We start from the raw sequence: 12,492 nt of genomic DNA on the forward strand, positions 1-12,492 counted from the left end.
AGCTTCGGCTCTTTCCCGCAGGGGCCAAATGTGCGGAATATATGCGATGACATCTATTTCCACCTGCACGTCACTTTGGGGACGTTCATCCATAAAACGGCCTGCTTAGATGAGCGAGTCTCAGAGAGCTCCAATCAGAATGACGGATGCTGGTCCGGTCGGCGCGCCGGCTGCACTTCATTCCAGGAGCGACGTTAGCCCTGACCCGCCAACCTCAGCCATTCTCTCCAGCTGGCCCGCTGATGTATGAGTGCCCACACGGCAGCGCGACAGAGGCTGATAACCGAGCGCACTTCATCGCAGGTTCTTGGAACCCTGGTCGTTATTTCTCCACCCAGTAGAGCGACACATTTCTTCTGCGGCAAAAATAAACTTTTCCGTGCAGAGATGATTCAGTAGTGCGGCTCGACTGCAGAGACTCCTCGTGCTTATGGATGATGTGTTTAAGGATTATGTTTTCAGGGGGGTTTGTTTGCAACACGTTATTTTTCTGTGTCCCATGAAAAATAAAAGCGTAGTAGTGAAGTAAGCAGTGAATTTCCTCGGACCTTGCAGCAGGTCTGCTTATGTAAAAGTATCGTCGACTACTGGTGACCCAACGTGCTCTTGGAGGGGTGTCCCGTTTCCTTGGGGTAAAATTTCAGCACTGCCGCCCCGTGACTCAGTTCCGATGGCCAAGTGAAGGGGTAGAAATGGGAGGTTTGCCGCAAGGAGGAAACAGTGCCGGCACAGTGCCTGTAAGAATGCCTGATTGTAAGCGGCAACCGTGATATTGAGATATGAGCCCAATTGCAATAAATTCTAAAAACTGGTCGGCTTTGCATGCGAGGTGGCACAAAACAACGCACAGAATTTGTTGCTAAATATGTCGACGATCCACCAGAAGCCTTAAGAGTAAAGAGTGATGGTGAGCGGAAGCAACATTTGAATTATTAGCTGAACAAGGGCGTTAATTAAAAACATCTCTCCGCTTCAGTCTCTTCCATTTCTCACCTTAACAGCTGCCTATTTCTCCCCAAAAATTTGCTTTGAGGGAAAAAAAAGGCGATAATTGGAGTGCGACGGCTCCATCCTCAGCCGCTAACGAAGCAAAAGCAGGCGGAGACGAGCAACAAAAGGTTCCATCCTGACGCCGCTGTTGCAGAAGTCGTCACAGAGATTGCGACAGAGCGAAAAACTGAAATTGACTCTTTTCCCTGTGGCCCTAACGTCCGCGGTTAAAAAGGGTTAAACCAGAGGAGAGAATTTCATCATTCTAATCTTCCTGGTGGATCTTCCAAATCTGATCATCAACGAGAAGCCTGTTGGCTGTCGAATGGTTTCTTGATTCCAGTCAGAGAAGCCGGGCGTGCCAGACTTCTCGGCAGGCTGGTTAGCGTCTGATCATCACGACAGCTTTTCGCGGCAGACTGAGGAGGGAACCATCTGTGAGCATCTACCTGCAGTCTGGAGGTGAAGGCAGCCAGAGCGCAGCTGGCCGACGCCCACACAGAGGGATTAGAAGGCGCAGCTGCTTTGTTATGAAACAGCGGCTTCAGAGATTAGGCCTTTTATTGATGCATTAATGGATCGGCCCTGGCACCCTGGGCCCAAAAACCATCCCAGCCTCTGTGTGTGAGTGTGTGTTACAGTAAAGGCCAAAATTTCCATATTTTTTCCCCTCAGTTTGTCTTGGTGGCTCAGGTACGCGTGAAGTCAAGAGGACACAGATTGCGGCCGATACGGAAATAGATCTTCAATAAACAGCATCTTAATGCCCCACAGATAAATCAAATCCTCCAGTTTTCCAAAAAGACACTCAGTGCGTTTACATGGCACTAGAGAAATTCGAATTATTGCCTTAGTCCGATTATGATCGGAGAACTCACGTGCATGTAAACACCTTACTCCGATTATGGTCGGAGTTTGAGAACTCCGATTGGAATCGGAGAACTCCGATTGAGACACCCAGATAATGTGATTGGAATTCGAATTTCTCTGCCATGTATACGCCTTAATCGGACTATTAACTGGACAATGCGAGTGCGCACGCGCCACGCCTCGCTCTCGCGACTCATGACCGCACAACTACGTCGTCTTACAAAACAGACGGCGCGAAACAACCTGGCAAACGCGAATAAGAATGTTGACATTTGGAGAGAGGATGAGACCGGGGTGATGCGTTCTCTTCTAAAAGAGATGGACATATTAAAATAACGCGCAACAGAGACCTTTTTTTAAAAAGGTAGCGCAGAAAATGCAGGGCTCCGGCTTTGCGCACCCCTGAACAAACACGTATTCGTTCGTATTTATATTTCTACCTTTTCGTTCACATTTTTTGTAAGTTAGAAGAATTTTAACTTTGTAAATAAAAGCACACCAAAGAGATGTTTTTCTGATTTGTTTTTATTTTGGTAATTTCGCTGTTATTCTGCTGGAAACGGCGTGCAGCGGCACGAGCTTCCTCCACGGTCGGCACTTTAATGAGCGTGTGTGTAACTGAAGACACCGTTCCTTTGCAAAACCTGTACACAAACTCTCCCACCAGTCTGCTCCGAACCCGAATCCAACAAGAACGAGAGTTTCGGATCCGTAGCGACGGCACAAAGCGTAGCATCGAAGACATTGTGTTGTTGTAGCCCTCCAACAGCAGACAACGTTCTTGTCTGCCTTTTAAAATCACCATGAGCACAAGAAATAGGGCACACCTTATCTGCTAAGCAAGTAACACGTACATTATGAACTATCATTCCATATCATAATGATTTAATATGTCAACCGAAAGCAGCTGACCGGCTGAAAAGACTCACTCCACCCCCTAGTGTTGGGAGGATGACATGTTCCTGTCAATAATTCAAATTTCTCAGCTGCATGTATACGGGGACCAAGGTGAGAACTCCGATTGGACGAGAAAACCGAATTATTGCTTAGTCCGATTAAGCTCTGCATGTAAACGCACTGACTGATAGATGATGTTTATGCTTTTCACTGGAAGGGACTTAATGGAAGGGAAAAAAAAAACTAGAGTAAGATAAAGATAAACTAATAGCCAGCAGCTGGCTGTTGGTGCTTCTTCAAACCATTTAGAAGCTCCATTTGTTGCACTGGAAGTTCTGGTGTCTTTCAAGATGCGGTCTTAACTCAACTTTGACCAAAAGCAGGTTAGTCACTTGCAAAAGTAAGGTTGGTAGTGGACATTTCAGGGAAGTAAAAGCAACCAGCACTCCAATCAGCTCCGGCTTGCTTTAAACCAGGAAGTGAATCACACTGCCGTAGGAAAACATTCTCCAAATATCCAAATACAACTCAGTGCTTGATGCAGGAACTCTATTAGAAAGGGTGACTTCGCTCAGCTTTGCTGAGTCTTCATCATATCGTTCATCTTTTCATAAAGAGGCCCTGATTTATGATATTATTGTTTATGATTTATTGATATTAATAAATGGGGAACTAAAACTCTTGTTGTATTAACTGAAAGTTTCGGAAGACAAACAAGAGACAACGAAAAAATAAAAAAGGTGAGAGACTGCAGCCTCATTATTCTGCTGCACAGAAAGAAGCTTAGCTTGCATTTCTACTGCTTACCGCATTGTCTCCTTTATTAACTGCGGACTGTTTGTGAAGCACTTTTGGCTGGCCACTGGAGAGTTGCGTGTACATACAGCTTACACTTCCTGCATGCGGCAGTGTTTACATTTAGGTGTGCCTGAGTGTGACGGACCACAGGAAGTAGTGGTTTTGGCCATAAATGTTTGCCGGCAGCGCACAAGTTGATTAATGTGCAGGCCGCTTGTGTGTAAAGGAGGAAGAAAAGTGTGTTTACGGTGTTTTCCTTTGACTGAATACAACTGAGGCATCTGTCAAACATAAAAGGCAAAAAATAAGCAAAAACAAAGTGACCTTTACGACTTTGAAACATTTTAAAAGGAAAGCTGTAAAATAAGCTGCTCAGCTAAATAAATAAAAAAGTTGTTGCCTTATTACTGACTTTTGCAGATCAACTTTATTGCATTTGTTTATCAAAGCTGTTCAGCAATTTATTGGAATTAGCCCAAGAAGGCAGTAATGAAATTTGTCCTTGTAATAAGCCACAAGTCACGTTTTTATAAAAACTTTTAACCAAAATGCACATTTTTTTTTTTTTTTAAATTACATTTACTGTTTAGACAGTCAATGATTTGTGGCTATGAACACAACTGGGAAGTTGGACGGAAACAGAACAAAGGACATATTTTCCCACAGGTGACTTCTGTATTTTATGGAAACATTTATTGAATGCATTTCATAAAATAAATCTTCCCATAAAATATAATGGTCCCTTTAACAATGAATCAGGATTTCTAGTGATAAGCAGAGCGTACATGAAAAATACAATTTATGCATGAGGAGGTTTTTCCAGCAGACGGAAGGGAAGTAGAAAGTTTCGTCACACGGGTTTAACTTTCCTAACAGCGGCTCAGTGACTGGAGCCCCCAGAGCACTTCTGCATATTTGGAGCCTGATTGACAGAATAAGGGTGTTTTGGTGGGTTTTACTTTCATTCCCACACACTTGTGAACTCTGAATAAAATCCCAGTGCAGGGAGCTAATTACAACATCCTGCAGCGTACTATTGGGCAGCGGCCCAGGGAGACTGGACAGAACGAGGCAAATTCATTGAAACTGTTGAGTTCAGACAATCCGGAGTGCGAGAGAGCCCTGCTGAGGGATCAAACGTGGCTTCGACGGAACAAAAGACTCGCCGGGTCATCACTGTCCAGCCCACTGGACCTTTATCTTGAGATGTTTACATGAAACACTGTTAACACAGCTTTACAGGATTTCTCATGATGTCCAATTTGCAAAACTTTGTTTGTTTAACTCTAAAAATTCCAGTTTTCAAGCAACATTCACATCATGAAGGCACAGTAACGTGTCCAGCAAGAGAAAATCATCCCCCAAAATCTTTTAGAATTCTGAACACAGTAACACCAGTGGGGCAGGGAGGGACACAGCGGTTTGAGTTTAGTATTAAAGTCTCATTGCATCCACTAAATTGAAGAAGAAGAGGTTTTATTGAGACAGCTGATTACGTCTCTAGAATGTGAATTCTATTTCATCACAGCCTCCTGGGAGCATAAGCGGGAAAATATCAGCCTCATTTCAGGATTTACACAAAATCTAGACTTTCTGATTAAGGCCAACTTTATCTTGCTTCCAAGTTCCTGCCCTCCGAATCCACCTTTCGAAATGGCAAAACAGATTATAAAGCAACGCAGAAGTAATGTCTTTGTTTTGGGATTGTTTGGGATTTGATTGGCTTGTTGATCGGAAGCATCACTCTATTATTTGGTTTTTGCGTCGCAGCGAAACAAATAACTGCATTCGAATTGCAAAGTTGTTTTCAGTGTTAAGAGTAGAAATTGATGGAAGAGAAGCTTTTCCTCAAGAGAAATGTTGACAATAAATTTATACCGAGACACTTTTCCAGTCAGTGTTTTACACAGACTGGCAGGAATACAGAAAAATAACGAGATGTTTCAGTTCCAGTTCAGGTTTAACAGCTCAGCGTGGATGCAACCGGAGGTCGGCGAACCACCGGGATGGCACAAGTCATCAGCGTAAGGCCATCAATTCATCCTCCATAAGAAAAAAATAAATTGTTTTGTTTTTTGTCCCCCTCTTCCCTATTTCTTCAGCCGGGATCACTCTCCCGTCTGCGGCAAGCGGCGGTGAAGCTCCGGGACAGTCTGGTCCGAAGAGCCGCGCTCCGCTAATGGCTTTCATTAAGGCGGCTCTCTGGAAGCGCCGCGCTCCGGCTCATCGGGCTCGCCGCTCACATACCGCCGCACAGCTAGCAGGTGTAAAACACAGATCCGTGAGACCAGCCGCGTTGGCGCCGCATCCCGCCCGGCTCCCTGCAGGCAGGTGCTGTTTATGCATCTCATCTGCAGATCATTTTCCAGCAATTCAGAGGTCGCGGGGAGGGACTGTGGAGGCAGAATTACATCTTTCCCATTTCTGACTTGGGCTAAACTCTCCGCTGATGTTCCCCTTGACAGCTTTCTTAGTCAGAATATTGCTGTTATTTCAAAAATGGTGCCAACCAAAATACTGTTCTTAGTCTTGAAAACATTCTAGTTGTGTATCAGGCCAAAGGATATATTTAAAAAAAATCTTATTCGTTTAAAGAATTAAGTGAAACAAGGTTTTATAACTGCGATGAACTGGCGACTTGTCCAGGGTGTCTCCTGCCTTCGCCCTAAGACAGCTGGGATAGGCTCCAGCAGACCCCCGTGACCCTGAGCTCGGGACTAAGCGGGTATGGAAAATGAATGAATGAAGGTTTTATAACGATAAATATGAGATGAAACATCTTGGGGAACACAGAGGGAAATTAATCCTGGTTGCATATAAATAAATATAAAGATAAAAGTAATAATTTTGGAGCTAATTCAGCTCACATTTGCACATCTTCGTAAATTTTTCTGAAATTCTGCACTGCAAGCAAATGCATCAACCATCAGCCAATCGCAGCAGTTGTGCAGAGCGGATATTTGTTGTGGCTGAAAGGCTCCAAGAATCGGAGCACAACAAATGGTCGAAATGTGAGACGGCACATAGCAAACTTTCTCTGATCAGTTGAATTAGCAGCAGGACACTGGTTCCGTATCAAAAGGCCGAGTTTGACTCTGTGCATCAGTCTCAGCCAGAAATCAATTTCCACACCGAGGCAAACTTGTGAGACTTGTGGAAGGGTTCCGTTCTTCACCTGAGGGGCGGCTGACTGGCTGATCATAGGCGGCTGTGGAGACGCTCCTTTCATGCCGCCACAGCGAAGGCATCCGTGTGAATATTTCAGTCGGTGTGAAATTGCTGGCAAAGAGCTCTGCTTCTCTCCATGGACGCTTTTTTTTTTTTTTTTTTCAGCGAGGCCTCAAACAAACAGCACTGAACTGAGCGGCAAGAAGGAAATGTTAAGCTGAGGGACGTTGGCTTGTACTTGGATTCGCTACAGCACTGATAACAATCAGGTGGGCTCACTGTTCATGTGGCAACTATAGCATGAACCCAGATAGAAGCTTCATCTCAAGGCTGGAGCATCAAATTTTCCTCTACTTGCATCACAGTCAAGCCTGAAACGCTAACATTTGAGAGTGTTTACAGCGGGGATCCTTTTTCTTGGTAGTGGTCTCAGTCTGTTGGTCCAGAATTGCACTGTTGTACTGCTGTATTCCACAAATCAATCTATCTTATCTAAACAGAGCACACAAAGTGAGAACTTTGTTCTGACTTAAATGCATTTCACACATCATTCAGAACCTTACTGAACAACAAGCCTCTTCAGTATTTAAAGGTGAGAGAAAAAATGTATTTGGCACGGCCTCGGCTGCAGCTGAATGGATTATTACAACTCCTTTTATTATTTAAGCTGAGCTGGAGGAGAGCAGAAAGTGTCATTTATTCATCTGTGGCTGCCACAGGCTGGATCCGTGTTACAAATCAATCAGTCTGACGTAGAATTATCACCAAATCCCCAAACATCACAGCTTGTCAGGCCTCAGCTTTGCTTCCAACAAAACGCAAGATGAAGAGTTCTATCTCACTGCTCCAAGAAGCAGCAGCAGGAAGTTGGTTTTAATTGGGCAAAAAAATTGGGCTATAACCGAAAACAAAGATAGAAAAAAAAAAACATGAAACGTTGGCAGTAGATTCTTCAAGAGTTTTGTTCAGCAGTTTAGTGTTCAGACAACAGCACTGTGTATTCCCCTCAACTAGGCCACCCTGCCCTGTTTGAGCCGACGTGCAAACAGAGGACTGGCAGAGTGAGCCAGCACAGAAAAGTGATTCTGTCTGCTAATTAATTCAGCAAACACGCTTTCATCCAACTCCAGCCATTTGCAAAACATCAAAAAGGCCTTTTTGTTGTTGTTGTTGTTGTTGTTGTTGTTTTCAGGATACCTAAAAACCCCAAAGAAAAACCACTGTTATCATAATTAGTTGGACATTCCATGCTAACGGCCGGAACGAATGGAATCCCGTTTCCAATGAGGCGGCGGCGAGACGAGAGATGACCACCAAACGGCGGAAGTCCACCACGGGCTTTTGGCTGAAGGAGCGGATGCGCTGGCAGAAATGTGCAACTGGCAGCGAACGGCGGTTCTGACATCCAACAGAGCCAGAGGGTTTGTTTTGAGAGCACATCAAACAGTTCAGGAGGAGAGGCGTCCTCAGGGGACATCCCGGATGAGGTGGTATTTATTTCAGCCGAGCGGAGCACCAAGAGATGGCTGCCACAGATTGAATTCCTTCTCCTTGGTCAGCGTCCGGGCGCGAAAGGAAGCGACTCTCTTCTGAGCGCCGGATGCTTCGGATCTACCGGGTTCTTCAGTTCTGTCGGCAGCGGGGAGGGAAAGTAAAGAATGGGCTGAAATGAGAGAGGATGGAGCTGGTGGCAGCAGCCTGCAATTACCCCAAAGAGGCGCGGCAACAGGATGAGTCAGGCATCAATTAATAGATCACTTCATATTAAATATGGGTGCAAGGAAACATAAGGTCGCTGACGGTGCACAGTTGCTGATGATCTTCATTAAAGAAATAAAAGAAATTGCATTTCACTGAGTGCGTGTGAATATTCTCATTTTTAGTAACCAGTTTGGACTCGACTCATAGCGGCATCTACAACTGCACAGTCAAGAATAATATTGCTTTTCCAGCTGCTCTGGGTGTCAATAAGGCAGTGCACCAAAAGTTCAAGGCCCGAGCTGAATCATCCATTTGTGAGAAATTGACATTTTCTCCATCACCCTGGAATGAGTCACAAGTTGTCTTCTTGTTAGTATGAAAGGGAGTTCTTCAGAAGCAATCCAGACGAGTAAACTCACCTTTGAGACCACTGATGAGTCAGAAATGTGTACCTTAGACAATTTGTACCTTAGACAAACATTCTCTCATAGTTTAAATGCCGGAATTCAGAAAGTCAAATGGCCGATTTGAAGAGTGCGCCACAAATTTGAACCCGTTCGAAAACTCGGTGGACACAGCAAAAGCATCAAAAACTGTTGGGGAACATGCAGAAGAGCTCGAGGTCTTGGCCTGACCTACAAATTCCCCAGATCTACCTCCTACCACTGCCTCTGTGGGCCAATCTATGGACCTAGCCATGACGTGAGACGTCAGTCCATGTGGTTGATCATTGAACCGGCATTGCATGCAGGGTTGTTGTTTTTTTCATCTGAACAGGTAGGAGCACCCACCCCGAGGCACACCCCCGGGACATCCCTGGGCTCCTGCTCCTAATTAGCCGCATGCTGCTTGCAACCTCCTGCACCTGAAAAAATGCCAGCGAGCGCATTATATTAAACTTGTTGAAGCTTGCGTGCTAACCAAGCTTATGAGACCAGATGCTCAAGATGCTCAAGTGATGCATTTTTGCTCCTGCTGCTGCTGCTAATCCCAGACGTCATGAATCAATAGTATCTTTGAGCGGCGGAGCTATTGATCATCTTCACTGACGTTTGTTTGTTTTTTTGAGTGCTCTTTGTGCCGGAGAGGATTTCTGCTGCCGACTGAATGATCCCAAAACAGCAACAGAGATTAATTTACTTACGAACCCTTCGAACCACTTTGTCTGTGGCTCTTCCGCCAACAGCACTGGGAGTCTTCAGGCCTTCTCACTGTGGGAATCACAAGGAACTCTGCAATGCAACATGATCATCATGATACTGGAATCGCTCTGAGACCCAAAATGCAAAATGCTTCATATTTAAATGCATCGTAATTTATTCTATCTGCTATATTGTGCAAATTCTGCTAGATTGACTTGAACTTGAACGGCAAAATCTAGAGGACAAAGTTTATCGTACACAGACAAAGTATTTACGGAGCACAGTATTGATACTTGGTGTCTTGCAACAAACAATGTCGCCACTCAAAATACCACAGGACTGCACCATATTGACTTTTTTCCTCCCAACTCCACGCAGCCTCACTCCTCTTGCACCGCGGACAATTGGCATTTATTCCGGCCTGGAGGGCAGCAGCAGCAGAGGGAGTTTGGTCGTAGCAGGGCATGTGGAACAGAGCCCTGTAAAACTTAATAACCCTGACCGTCTCTGTCCAGAGAATTTACCGTTGGGAAAACATTTGTGCGTTCCTCAGGACAACCCCGGCAGGGAGGCAAAAAATGCCAAGCTCTCGCCAGAGCCCCTTTTGCAGGAGCGCGGCCGGCTGCATCCTCGTCATCACCTTCGGCTGGCGGCCGGTCCAGGGTGGCCGCGGATGAATATTAAGGTCAAGTTACCATTTCTATTTACATTCCTCCAGCTCAGAGGAGCCACCTGCTCCGGCGCTGACTCTGCTTACTGAGCAGCAGAGGTCTGAACCCAGAGGAAGTGGACATTTAAATCAAAACAGCTCTGTGGGGCAGCAACTCAATCCCATGGAAACCCCAAAGATTAGAAAAGTGATTTCAGGAGATGTTTGTGGGCCAATGGAGGAGCCGTAAACTGCGGGGAGTGCAACTCTGAGCAATCACAACACAGAGAGGGGGGAACGTGGAAATAACAGGCCCGAATGTCGCAGCAAAAAATGCACTTGCTCATCGGCAGGCTTTAGGGTAATCCGAGGGTCTCGCTCAGAGATCCCGGCGCAGTCTAACAGATATTCCTCTGAACTCTTTTGTCACATCTTTGCAGCCGCCTTCCTGCAGCAACTCAGATCCCAGGAGGTTTCTGGGAGACACACAAAGACACTTCCGAAAACAAGCCTCTCGTGGAGGCAAAATGGAAATTTCAACTCATTAGCCTACAAGCGAGGTGTGCCTGCGGTGGCTTTGTTTGACAAGTTTTCTTGTATTTTCGGCAACGTGAGCATGGAACACCTGCTGCCACAGTCACATTTCAGGTGAGTACAAGGACACAGTGAGCCCAAAAACAGCAGCTGTGCTGGACGACCTCTAACAGTCTGACATGTCACATCAAAAGTGAAACAGGTGAAACTGCAGTGGTTTACTCATCAGCGGACAGTTGCATCATCAATTTGAGAGTGTCATCAGGAGTCTTGTGCTGCAACAGCTGCTGGGATGGTGCAGTTCAAGAGCTGTGATGGTTTGTGGGATGACAAAGTGAACAAGACACCATCTCCAGGTACCACTCTACAGAATCCCATCAATAAAATCACCAATTTTGTGTGACATGGAGAGGAATATCCAAAGATTACTGCAATGACCACAAACACAATGCTGCGTATCAGACATTCCACTACCCCATAGCTGTGCTTATTTCGCAGGTGTAAACATCATCTCACATACAGTAAAATGACATATCCATCAAATTTGAAAATCCAATTGTTTTCTTTCCGTCACCAAATCTAATGTGAACCCACGCATGAAACTGGGAGCTCTTGGGGTTTAGATGATTGCGTTAAATGTTGGACCACACAGTTTGGAGGTGTGCAAGCAGGTGCATCAGCATCACTTGATCTGCTTGTATTCTGGATTACAAAAGGCTAAAAGCCAGTGTTAGGAACTTTAATTCACTTTGGTGAAACTGGTATTTAGGTATGATATCTGTGGAGGCATGCCAGTTACAGATAAATACCTCCATTAAGTTCATTAATTAAATTAAAAAATAATCATAAAATATGGACTCAATTCCAGTGGGTTTTTTTGCGTTGTTTTTTTTTTGTTTTTTTTCTTTAAAAAAAAAGGGGGGGGGGCGAGCTCGCCTTGGACGATCCACGGGGATGAAAGACTTGTCGTTACATCGGTAATTTCATTTACATGGAAAACAAACAAACAAATGAATAAACTTCCCCTCATACAAACATACCACGCAAACACAGTAAAGAGGAAGATCTTGAGGAAGTTCACCGACCAGGGGCAACGCGGCGGTACCAGCAGCAGCAGCACCGCGCATCGTTCCCTCCATTAGCGGCGGCAACTGTCACACAGAGCGGACACTCACCGTCACCAGCAGTCGGTCCGCTGCCGGGCGGGAAGGAGCGAAGGGAGCCCGGGCCGGTCGGTCAGCGTCCCCTTCCTCGGAGCTTCCCGAAACAAACACTTCAGATTGGTTGATTTATTTGCCTCTTCTCTTTCTTCCTCTTCTTTTAATTCTCAGCCTCTCGGAAGGCACGAAGACTCCCACTCTTTTGGCTCAATTCGTCAGTTTGTATCCGGATAGAAGTCAACACCACGGAGTGGAAACCGCGGCATTAACGGGCAGCAGCAGCAGCAGCAGCAGCGTCTCCGGCCAACCTGCTCTCAGAGCACCGCGCTGCCAGCCAGGGGGGGAGAGAGAGAGAGAGAGAGAGAGAGAGAGAGAGAGAGAGAGAGAGAGAGTGGAGGTTGCGCCGGCGCATGCGCAGAACGACTTCTACCGTGAAACAAAGATCGTCTAATGCGAAGATGACCCATACGAAAGCTTAAACTGGATTTTATCCACTGTGCAAACAGACACACTGAAAGACGGGCGAAAAGTTAACATATTTTGACAAATGAAAAAGATATGTGTAACAACGTCAGGTTGAAAA

General features: G+C 45.5%; 1 protein-coding gene across 3 annotated transcripts in view; it reads right to left on the minus strand.

Annotated features, from left to right (window-relative positions):
• Window positions 1-12,255, minus strand: part of LOC142902170 (spermatid perinuclear RNA-binding protein-like) — a 45,531-nt gene extending 33,276 nt beyond the window's left edge. For 2 of the 3 annotated variants that reach the window (XM_076047028.1, XM_076047027.1), the window contains exon 1: window positions 11,925-12,254. The gene's annotated coding sequence lies outside the window, so the exon portion shown is untranslated. Of the gene's footprint in view, window positions 1-11,924 lie in introns of all 3 variants that reach the window. The other variant, XM_076047026.1, reaches the window with a different exon arrangement.
• Between the last annotated feature and the right edge of the window lie 237 nt (window positions 12,256-12,492).

The sequence above is a fragment of the Nelusetta ayraudi genome, unplaced genomic scaffold (genome assembly GCF_046127955.1).
Source record: "Nelusetta ayraudi isolate G7.1 ecotype Tasmania unplaced genomic scaffold, CSIRO-AGI_Nayr_v1 ptg000092l, whole genome shotgun sequence".
In the NCBI taxonomy this organism is placed as follows: domain Eukaryota; kingdom Metazoa; phylum Chordata; class Actinopteri; order Tetraodontiformes; family Monacanthidae; genus Nelusetta; species Nelusetta ayraudi.